An 11,970-nucleotide genomic window follows, 5' to 3' on the forward strand; every position below is an offset into this window, starting at 1 on the left:
ATGTAAGAAATAACTAATACTTTCGTTTACAACAATTTATTACTTTCAATACTTCATTACACATACATAATAATTCAGTAAGTACGGAACGACGTGCGTCCCACGTACGTACAAGACAACACAACTACGACTATTAAACATAACCTCAAACATGAGTGGAAAAGTAATAACAATAGTGATAATAAATGTAATAATGATAATAGTGTTAATGTCACATTATTAATTTCAACTGAAATTAATTCAGGGGGTATGTGAGTATCGGGTTTCATGTTAAACAAATTAAATTCGTCTAAGCCGTCAACACGGTTGCCATTAGTAACTTCTACATTCCCTATCAACTTTTTATTTTTACATATAGTTGCCAAATGCCCTACCTTGGAACAAATTTTACACTTATATGACTTATACTTACAGCTGGTAAATTCATGATTTTGCTTGCCACAATGGAAACACGAACTTTTACTGTTTTTCTGGTTTGTATCTTTCTGTGAATGTTGATGGTTGGAAGTTGGTCGATTACTCTTTGATTGATGCTGCTGACGCCCTGCCGCTCCTCGCTCATTAACCGTCTTTGATTTTTGATATGATTGGTGTACTTTGTTAATTGGAAAGGAAACTTCGTTGGATTGTCTGATGGATGCCTCTCTTTTTTTGTGCGATTTCAACCAGTTCAATAAGGGTTGTATTTGGTTCTTCTTCGCACAGCCTGTCCAGTATTGGACCTTTTGACAAACCCGTAACAAATTTATCTTTAAGTGCCTCTATTAGGTGATTTCCGAAATTGCAATTCATCGCTGCTTTCTTCACGTGTACGTACCATTCATTAATAGATTGGTTGCTATTTTGTTTTAACTCATAAAATTTCGTACGCTCACGAAATACAGCTACTTTAGGAGAAAACTGTTTTTTTAAAGTATTACATACTTGTTCGTAATTCAATGTATTTGGCAAAATTGGGTCGCATAATTCTCGTAGAATTTTATACGTGTCGGCACCGATTACCGTAATTAGTACTGACACTTTACGCTCTTCTTCGACAAAATTTGCAATAAAAAACTGATCGAGCCGTTCGATGTACAAGTTCCAGGCTTCACCGGTTTTGTATTCTGGCGCCGTGCCAATGCTTCTCGACATTATTTGTGGATTACTAGAGTTTCCTGATGCGATAGAATTATCTGAATTGCTTGCCTGTGTCTCGTCGTTCGCCATGAAGGGAGACTACAACCATGAGTAATTTCAAAAAAAAAATTTTTTTTTTTATCCGTTTGAATCCTTGTCGCCACTGTAATGTATGACGCCTTGTCAATACATTGATATATAATAAATATAATAAATATACATTTAAGTAAATCAGAACTTTATTTTAAATATAAATGAGATTCAAAAAACATGTTTTACAATACAAATTGGAGGGAAAAGAAATTAACAATGAATAATAGTAATGACTAACACCATTCTCAGAGTGTGCTTCTTATCAAATTAATACATCAAAGATGTTATATATTACAATAACGATATATATATATATATATATATATTTATGTTTGCATGAAAAAAAAAATATATTGTAATAGATTAAGGAATTTATATTATATTGGAATATTAACATTAAGATAAGATCATTATTGTAAAACTAAAAAGAAATATTGTTAAAATACTAACATAGATAAAAATGCAAATACTGATTGTAATGTCAAAATACATTGTGGATTGTACTTTGTATCTTTGTCAATAATATATAACAAGTGTAACAAGAAATATGTTGTGTATTGTACTATATGTTTTTTGAAGATAATAATGTATCTAGTTTATGAAATTGTAAACAAACATATGTAAACATAAAATGTAATGAATGATAAATGTAAACTTTTTAGGGAGGTGCTTGAAGTGACGGAAAATCAAATTGAGTTAATTTTTCTCGGTTAGACGATAAAAATGAACTTTTTAGGGGGGAGGTGTAACGGATAGTATCCGTTTATTCACAACACATAATGGTTATTATATATGAATAGTTAAATAAGCGAATAAATGAGTCGAATAAGCGAATAGGCAAACGACCTTCTTAAACAATTTGGCAATAGTCAAATTGCAAGTATACGAATACAGTAAGGTCAACCTGGTTGTCAAATAATCAAGTACAATATTTTAAAGCCACATTATAATTATTCCTAAAGACACAAATCACGTATCTATTGACAGGGTATGGAAATTGTCATTACCACAAATACATATGAATATATTTATATATATATATATAAATATACGTAATCTATAGACCAGGATGTGATAGTTGACAAATGATTAGTGATTCACAGAAACGTCAATATCACTTTTCGCACGACTATAGGATATGGGATACAGATAATAAATTAGCTATCAGCACATTATGGCAAATACGCTGAATAGATTAGGAATGTCGCAAGTGCGTGTCGATGGCCACATAGACCACATCCGTTATAGAAGAGATACCGTATCAATAGGCAGGGGGAGCAGGGACCCGAATATAAAAGGGAGCCCGAAATGGCCTGTATTCGGACGTGTTCACTCCAATGCACCACAAGCACCTTCATGTCACTCTGTGTAGTAAACTTGTAATTTTTGACTTGGTCGAATTATTGAAGCACATTTTAATAAACTAGGTACTTAACAACACTACAACTGTCTACAAATTGTTATCATTTACCTCAATTATATTATATACCTCAAATATTCATTCAAAATTTAATAAAAAAAAAGGGCCTACACTTTTTTTAAAATAAATAATAATTGTAAATAATTCAAATTGCACACACTTTTAAATAAAAATATACTAATCAAGTTTTTATTAATTTATATTTATAAATATTTGTTATCCTTATATTCTTTTAAGTTTTTACTTTTTTGAATAACAACATAGAGTTTTATTTTCATATTCCAAAGGAGAATATTATTCTACATACAAAACGAATTTGGGACGACTATTTTAAAAGTAATAAGTATTTATATAAGATTACCTTTAAGTTTCCAAACATTAAAACATTAAAAAAAAAAAGTTTACTGGAAAGTCAAAAGCATTGGACCCGTAAATGAATAAATTATTTTTATTCACTTCTCACACATCGACACAGCCAAAATGTACATGTAATATTAAATGCCTAAACACTACTCCTTAAAACATGTTATGCTTCAGCCGCCTTAATATTTATTTAAAAAAAGTACCTATTTAATTTCTTATACAAAATTAATACGTTATATATGAATTTGATTACGATCCCTTATACTTATAATATTTTCCCTACAGTTTACAAAATATATTTTAATTACATAATATAAAAATTTAAAATAATGATCGATGTAAAAGTAAGTTAAGGGGGCTGGAGCGTAATCAATTCTAAGGAGTAAAATCTAGGCATTTTATATTTCTGTTTATCTGGGTCTTGTGTATGTTTGTAAGTAGATGAACATTAGTGTGTGTAATTCGTAGTACCGATCACGTTGCATAGGGGCATCATAATACTTCTGTCTTTTTACTAACACGCATGCACATGTCACAATTTATTGCTTTGTAAAATGACAAACATTTTTTTTTCAAAAAATACTACCTCTGACTTCAATCACTACGCTCAGTAGGATGTTCCGATCTTAATTTTGAAAACAGATTTGAATTCTTTTCTAAATGTACTATGCTTTAACTGTCGTACATTTTTCATATTCTATATGAATGTATTTAAATTTGAATTATGAATATGTTCTATTTTTACTCTTTTTGTTAGTAAATTTCTAAGTGAAAAAAAATAAAAATCAGAAAAATGAAATTATCAAAGCAAAGATAATTTAGTGACAAATTCAAATTTGCTTTCAAAATTAATATCGGAACATTATATTCGGCGTAGTGATTGAAGTCGTGAGCTATGTTTTTGACCGAAAATAAATCACGCTCCAGCCCCCTTAATAACAAATATATAAGAAAAATTCTAAGCCGTTTTTAAAAAAAGATATGTCAATTCAACATCGATCACTATACAATATTGGTTTTTCCATGATTTATTTTTTTTGTGTGTTTTTGTACACGATAACTGGATGTTTAGGTAAATTATTTTGTAGTTAAAAATGTATCAAATTAAATATTTTTATAGCTAAGAATTGAAAATGTATAACAGGGTTTCTCATAAGTAGTTGGTTCATATTGTAACTGTTAAATCTAAAAAAAATATGTAAATACAGTTTTTTGTTATATATGTATATTTTAAGCTAAAATTTGAACGAAATTAGATATTCCAACGAGCCACGACGAATAACTATTCCATTTATAGTTTGTTATAATTTAAAATATTCACAAATCATGGCTGGCACTTTTAAAGTACTTTAAAAAAATATTTAAATACAAATTGACTGTCAGGTTATTATTCTTAAATACTTTTATTCTTAAAAATATTTAAGAATAATAACCTGACAGTCAATTTGTATTTAAATATTTTTTTAATGATATCAAGTAAGTAAGAATATTAATTTTGTAATACCTACTTCATTTTATACTGAAAAATTAAAAAAAAATGTTGAAGAACAATTAGCAATAAAGACCAACTTAAGACTAATAAGTGATATTTATTTAACATCATTGATATAACTAAAGAACAAGTAAAAAAGGTATACTGTTTATCTTATTATTAGTTGTAAAAAAGTATGTTTATCAAAATGTATTATTAATTAATTTAAATTTTGTTGTATGTGATTTTATAATCACAAAATGTGAAATATTTATTCAAAATTTAATAAAAAAAAAGGGCTACACTTTTTTTAAAATAAATAATAATTGTATTATAGTACATTTTTTGAAATAAATATTTTTCAATTTTTGTTTCTCTGTTTTCTTCAAAGATAAATCTGTATTGCGATTGTTATCAGCCAATAATGCTTGGTCTTCTTAATCATCAATTTCTTCAACATCATGCATAGGAATATTGTTTGTTATACACATATTGACTGTATACAAGGTGATTCTTTTATCATGAAACACTCATTATTTCAAAAAGTATTAATATTTTTGAAAATATTTTTTTACATAGTTTCAAGTTTTTAAAAAAACAATGTTTTTATTAAATTATTATATTTTTAAATATTTTTTATCCTTATATTTTTTTAAGTTTTTACTTTTTTGAAAGACAACATCAAGTTTTAGTTTCATATTCTAAAGTAGAATATTTTTTGAAAGAATTTAGAACGACTAGTTTAAAAGTTATAAGTATTTATATAAGATTCCCCTAAAGTTTCCCTACATTTCAAAAAAAAAAAGTTTTCTGGAAAGTCAAAAGCATTGGACCCGTAAATGAATAAATTATGTTCTTTTACTTCTCACACATTGCCACATCCAAAATGTACATGTAATATTAAATGCCTAAACACTACTCCTTAAAACATGGTATGCTTCAGCCTCCTAAAGGGACAAATACGAAAGAAAATTAAGCAAACTTCCAGTAGCTTGATTTCTATTTTGAAAAGAACATTTAGTTTGTATTCCTCTTTTCTAAGTTTGCTCGTAAGTGGATTCTTGTATTTTTTATTTCGTCACTATCTACAGTTAAGTCAAGTATAAGTTTATTTTGATAAAAATATAAACTTACTATGAATCATATTATATTAACTAAAAATAAAGTCATAAATCCATTTCCGAGCAAACCTAGAAAATAGACTAACGAATACGCTCATCTTTTAAAAATTAATATAAGTTGATCTGAACGAGGTGAATTTCTATAACTTTTTTGGTACTGTTTACATAAAATGTCTACAGCCAGAGCAAAAGTGTATTCTTCGTGTACATTGACTTGTGCATGCGCGTATGGGTGTTATAACATTTCTAAGTATCTCAGTAAAATTATTAAATATTACCTGCATGCTCAGAAATTTTCCTCAGACCACGGAAATGAGAAAATACGATAAATGTTACGACGGTACAAAATAATACGTAAATTTAGGAATTCAAATTTCGTCGCGAAAAGTGCGATAACGGATTATACACACTAATGTAAATTTACTTCTCACACATTGACACAGCCAAAATGTACATGTAATATTAAATGCCTTAACACTACTCCTTAAAACATGGTATGCTTCAACCGTCTTAATATTTATTTAAAAAATGTACGTAATTAATTTTCTTATACAATATTAATACATTATATATGACTTTGATTACTATTCCTTATACTTATGATACTTACCTACAGTTTACAAAATATATTATAATTACATAATAATATAATATACAAATTTGAAATATAATGATCGATATGAAAGTAAGTTAAAAAATATATAAGAAAAGTTCTAAGCTTTTTTATACAATAATAATGATAATAATTGATATCATTTTTATATAAATTAATTGAACAATATATTATAATTTCATCCAAATTTGAACTTAAAATACTGTAAAAAATAACGTTTATATATTTTTGAAATGTTCACATGTAAATTAAGCGAATGAAGTAAATAAAAACACAAATCAGACAATCTCTCGGGCACGATGTACCTATATAGCTTTTTCATCATGGATAGAATAACCAATAGTGTTCACATTCAGATTCTGAAAAAAAATATTTTCATATAAATATTCTTAAGGGGGCTGGTGCGTAATCAATTCTAAGGAGTAAAAACTAGGCATTTTATATTTCTGTTTATCTGGGTCTTGTGTATGTATTGTAAGTAGATGAACATTAGTGTGTGTAATTCGTAGTACCGATCACGTTGTACAGGGGCATCATAATATTTCTGTCTTTTTACTAACGCGCATGCACATGTCACCATTTATTTCTTTATAAAATGACAAACATTTTTTTTTTCAAAAAATACTACCTCTGACTTCAATCACTACGCTCAGTAGGATGTTCCGATTTTAATTTTGAAAACAGATTTGAATTCTCCTCTAAATTTACTATGCTTTAACTGTCGTACATTTTTTTTATTCTATATCAATGTATTTAAATTTGAATTATGAATATGTTCTATTTTTACTCTTTTTGTTAGTGAATATCTAAGTAAAACAAAAAAAAAAAAATTAGAAAAATGAAATGATCAAAGCATAGATAATTTAGTGGCAAATTCAAATTTGCTTTCAAAATTAATATCAGAAGATTATATTGGGCGTAGTGATTGAAGTCGTGAGCTATGTTTTCGACCGAAAATAAATCACGCTCCAGCTCCCTTAACACGAATATTATAATAATAATACTACCAGTAGTGTAAACTTGAATAAAAAGTAATGCAGTAACTATAGAAAATACTTCAAAAATATCTATATTAATAATAGGGTAATATTTGGACAATAATATTTGTATACATTGCAGAAAACGCAAGTGGCCGAAAACAATGTTTATGTTTTTTGGCACTCGAGAACTTTCTTTAAAATTTTTTTGTACGTCCGATGACGTAAAAATCCTTTTTAATATGAACTTATTGATGAGATTATGAAGTATGAACATTTTAAATTTAGTTATTTACTTTTGAGATATTAGTGACTTCTTAGAGACCTCGAAATAAAAACAAAATTATTTTGGCGACATATTTTGTCATAGACTCGAGACTTCTATACAATATTATAGAAATCTGTATTCTGTGTATAAGTTACGTATTGTACCCACGGTTAAAGATATATCTTTAACCGTGATTGTACCTAGTACCTACGTATTGTTATCGTTAGTATTTACCGTTGTTCGTTATCATACTGCTATGGAGGCATGACCAGGGCTGGACTGGAAGGGTTTCGATCCACTACTCACTGTAAGAAAACGGCCTATTTTCCTACAGTATATTTGATCGGCCCAACTTAAACTAACAAAATATTAAATTTTCCTCAATAGTATAGTAGTACAAGAATTAGGATTTAAGAACTTTTTCTATGTTGATTACAAAGAAAGTATATTATTCTTAATAATTATTATTATACATAGGTAGGTAACACTAAGTATATAGGAGTAGGTAAGATAAATTAAATCTTATAATTACAATATATTTTTTAATTATGTTCACGACAATAATTTAGATAAAGTACCTATATGATGATATGAGTTTTTAATAATGTCCAAAATATCTTCAAACTTTAAATCATTGAATATATCTTTTTCTACAGACATCAATAAAAAGTAAAAACGCATCTAAGCGGTCATCGGATAATATTATGAAGTGCTTCTCAACCCCCCCAGGGGGTCGCCAATTTATTATTTAGGGTCGCGTATGAATTAAAACTGTGTGTATTATAATGTATCTGTAAATATTTTGTATACATTTTGTTGATAAATAATATATATATATATATTATATATACTATTATATTTTATGCTGTGTACAATGCACAGAAATTTTCGTATTGATTATTAATAGTATTTAAAAAATATATATGTAGGGGCTCGCTAAAAAATTGAAATTCAAAAAAGGGGTCGCCACAGTAAAAAGGTTGAGAAACACTGGCGTAGACGATTTTTGATAATTTTTAATTTTCTAATTACTCGTTCACAATTGACCTTAGACACCGATAAGGTCAGTTCAAATTCCATGGCGGCATATAAATTAGAATAAGCAGACACGATGATATATTAATTAAGCGAATGAAGTAATTAAGAACACAAATCAGACGATTTATTCTCTCGAACACGATGTATAGATCTCTCATCATGGATAGAGCCAATAGTGTTCACATTCAGATTCTAAAAAAAAAAATGTATTCATATAAATATTCTTAACACGATTATTATAATAATAATACTACTATAGTAGTGTAAACTTGAATAAAAAGTATTGCAGTAACTATAGAAAATTAATATTAATAATAGGGTAATATTTGGACAATAATATTTTTATACATAATACATTGAATATTGAAAACGTAAGTGGCTGAAAACAATGTTTATGTTTTTTGGTATTCGAGAACTTCCTTTACAATATTTTTGTTCATCCGATTACGTCAAAGCCTTACCTGTACCACAAGAGATGCTGGCAGTAATAATAAATGCATTAATTTAAATAATTTTTTTACAGAAATTAATATTTAACGGTATTGTAATTATTTAAAATGTAATTTATTTTTCGAAAAACAATTATGAAAATTGAATGTATATAAGATAGGTAGAGTATTATGATTTATGATTCATACAATCATACCAATTAGTATAGTGTCTCGCGAGGATTTACCGTTAAGATATCACCTGAGGTAATACAATTATCATAAATCCTTTTTTTTTTTTTTATTAGATTCACACAGACAAGGACTACTTACATATATTTTATTTTTTAATTGAATTAAATTGTTGGATAAAAATGTTAAAAAATTTAATTTATTTTTATTTTTGAAACGATCGAAGATAGCCATTGTATAGAGTTTAATTTTCTAAAAATTTTGATCTTTCAACATTTTTATTTTCATTTGCCGCATGATTTTCAATATTTTTTTTTTAGTTTATATATAGGTGAAACAGCATAAAACTAGTTTTGGTAGGGGTGGCTAGACCCCCTCTACAGCTAATTGGTATATCCTCACGGTATACCATCATGTAGTATATTGAGTTATTATAGCATTTAGTATCACTATTGATTATATCTAATTAATTATCTCGTATTATACGCGTATATTACGTTCGGTTGGCGAGTTGACTATTTGTACTCTTGGTAAGGATGTAGGGATTCTTGAGAGCATACGAAAATAGTCACATCCCAAATCATAGATAAAAAATTTTGATATTATAGTGGTTTTTAAATCACTTCAAAATCATACATAGAACCCAGGAGAAAATATCTCTTAATACTCTAAGTGTTTAATATACAAATCAAAACACGTAATATATACTATACGTATACCTATATACGCCGCAGTGACTTCGAGCATCGACCACCACTCCGAATACTATTCCGGACATGCATTTGAGTCGACGTGGTGCTGGTATAACTTCTCTTTTATTATATCTTAATTATTATTATATTAAACATATTTTTTAAATATATTTAATTTAGTTATACCTTCTTAATATAGCTGTAGCTGTATTAGGTGGTTTATTGTATGTCATCGGTGGTCACGACGGAGCTTCTATTTTAGATTCTGTAGAATCTTAGTTCTTACAACCCTAAAACTAACACCTGGACCATGATCACAGCGACAATGAATGTTACAAGGAGATTTGCAAAAGTTGTAGCCATTGATATGCCACGATATATTAAAACTTGTTAGAATTCACATTATTTTTTTGATTCAATATACTATTATTTTCTCATTTTGTATAATAGTATCTTTATTATTTTTCTATTTATTTTATAGTGTTTGAATGTTTTATGACAACATTTTGTGTCCCTACAATATAAATTGGTAGCCAATAACAAGCCACCATAATTACATGAGGCCAAACGTTGTATGTCCAATTTTTGCTGAAAATCGTTTTATAAGTCTATTGGGTTAATCTTATATAAATTAATTTTTAATAAATATCGAGCGGAAAAATATAACAACATTTGCTACTTTTGTCAAAAAACAACTCTTTCAATTTTGGATATATATCTAAAATTTAGTTCATAGTTCTAAATTCAATATCTGTTATTTAATATTTATTAACCATGGCACACAGTAGGTACCTATGTTTTTGGCACTTTCTTACGATGCGATTTTGGCGCTTATGTATTCCACCGTATGGAACGTGGGATGATTCAATATACATATAATATACCCACTCTTTTTACACACACGCGACACATGTAACACATAAAATCTAATATTCAACACTTCTCCGATCAGACGTTTAGTAAAAACTACACAGTCAATCAGTGGCGTACGAAAGGATTTTTCAATGGAGGGGGGGGCTGTGTAATGATATCTATACATCATTGCGCCAACACAGCTTACAATCAGAATACCGTAATTGAGGGGGGCTTCATCCCGTTAGCCCCCCCTCCCTTGCGGACGCCAATGCAGTCGATTATCAGAAAAATTTAGACAACACCGTGTTAACTCATATTATAGGTACTGTAAGACCACTTCAAAAATCTTTCGATCAAGGCAATTGTTAAAAACAACACAATTAATTACCAGCGGCACCTATGTCACACCTCATAAAATCAAATAAAATAATGAACACAGCATGTGAATACTATGAATACTAGAATGTAACGTATTAATCGATGAATATCAAAAGATGGGATTACACAAAAATCATACAAAATCGTCGTAGCATCATTCTTTTACACAAGAGGATCCGATGCACAACTTGCACGCCAGTATGAACTTCGGCAATATATTTTTTTTCAGTCAAAGCGTATGAGTTATCTTATTACATAAGCAAATACTTGAAATATTAATTTATTATACCTTTAAACACATACATTACAGTAGTAGGACTGTCGTGACGTCTCACTTTTAGAAGGACCATAGTCAGGTGGGTCTTATACTTGATACATTAATTTTTACTTATTATTATATATCTTGGTGGTGCAAATTCTGAATTAAATTTAGAAAGAAATATCCCTAAAATTCATAACCAAACATTTTATATAAAAAACAAAATTACTTGGTGCCAATAACTGCATGCTTTACCCTATTCTATATCTCTATGTCAAGACATTGGGTAAAAACAACACAATAAATTACCAACGGTACCTTTGTCGCAATGCACAAAATAAAAAAATATATCAATACTTTAATATCACGTATTAATCGATGCACATCAGAAGAAGGAATCACACCAAAATCATATTATATAAGGACCAAATGGAATCGACTCGTCGTCAGTGTTATTCCAGAGAAGTCTCAATACACATTGTCCACGCCTGTCTTCCACACAAGAGGATTCGATGCATAACGTCCAACTCTTGTGAACTTAGCCGCGCAATGATAACAATCAACTTTTAAAACAGTCTAAAAAATTTGTTAATGAGTTGTTAGAGATTGTTAGACAACTTTCAAAGTTTGTTAGACTTTATTTTTGACGCTAGAATTTTTTTACCTTTGCACTGCTAACTTCA

General features: G+C 28.5%; 1 protein-coding gene and 1 long non-coding RNA gene across 2 annotated transcripts in view; both read left to right on the top strand.

Annotated features, from left to right (window-relative positions):
- The window catches only part of LOC115034408 (G-protein coupled receptor Mth2-like), a 161,282-nt gene that overhangs the window by 72,830 nt on the left and 76,482 nt on the right, over window positions 1-11,970 (top strand). The window lies entirely within an intron of this gene.
- Window positions 9,733-10,242, top strand: LOC115034409. The gene is made up of 2 exons (XR_003839770.1): window positions 9,733-9,904; window positions 9,995-10,242. It is a non-coding gene; the product is annotated as an uncharacterized LOC115034409 (long non-coding RNA).

Source organism: Acyrthosiphon pisum, chromosome X (genome assembly GCF_005508785.2).
Source record: "Acyrthosiphon pisum isolate AL4f chromosome X, pea_aphid_22Mar2018_4r6ur, whole genome shotgun sequence".
NCBI classification, from domain to species: domain Eukaryota; kingdom Metazoa; phylum Arthropoda; class Insecta; order Hemiptera; family Aphididae; genus Acyrthosiphon; species Acyrthosiphon pisum.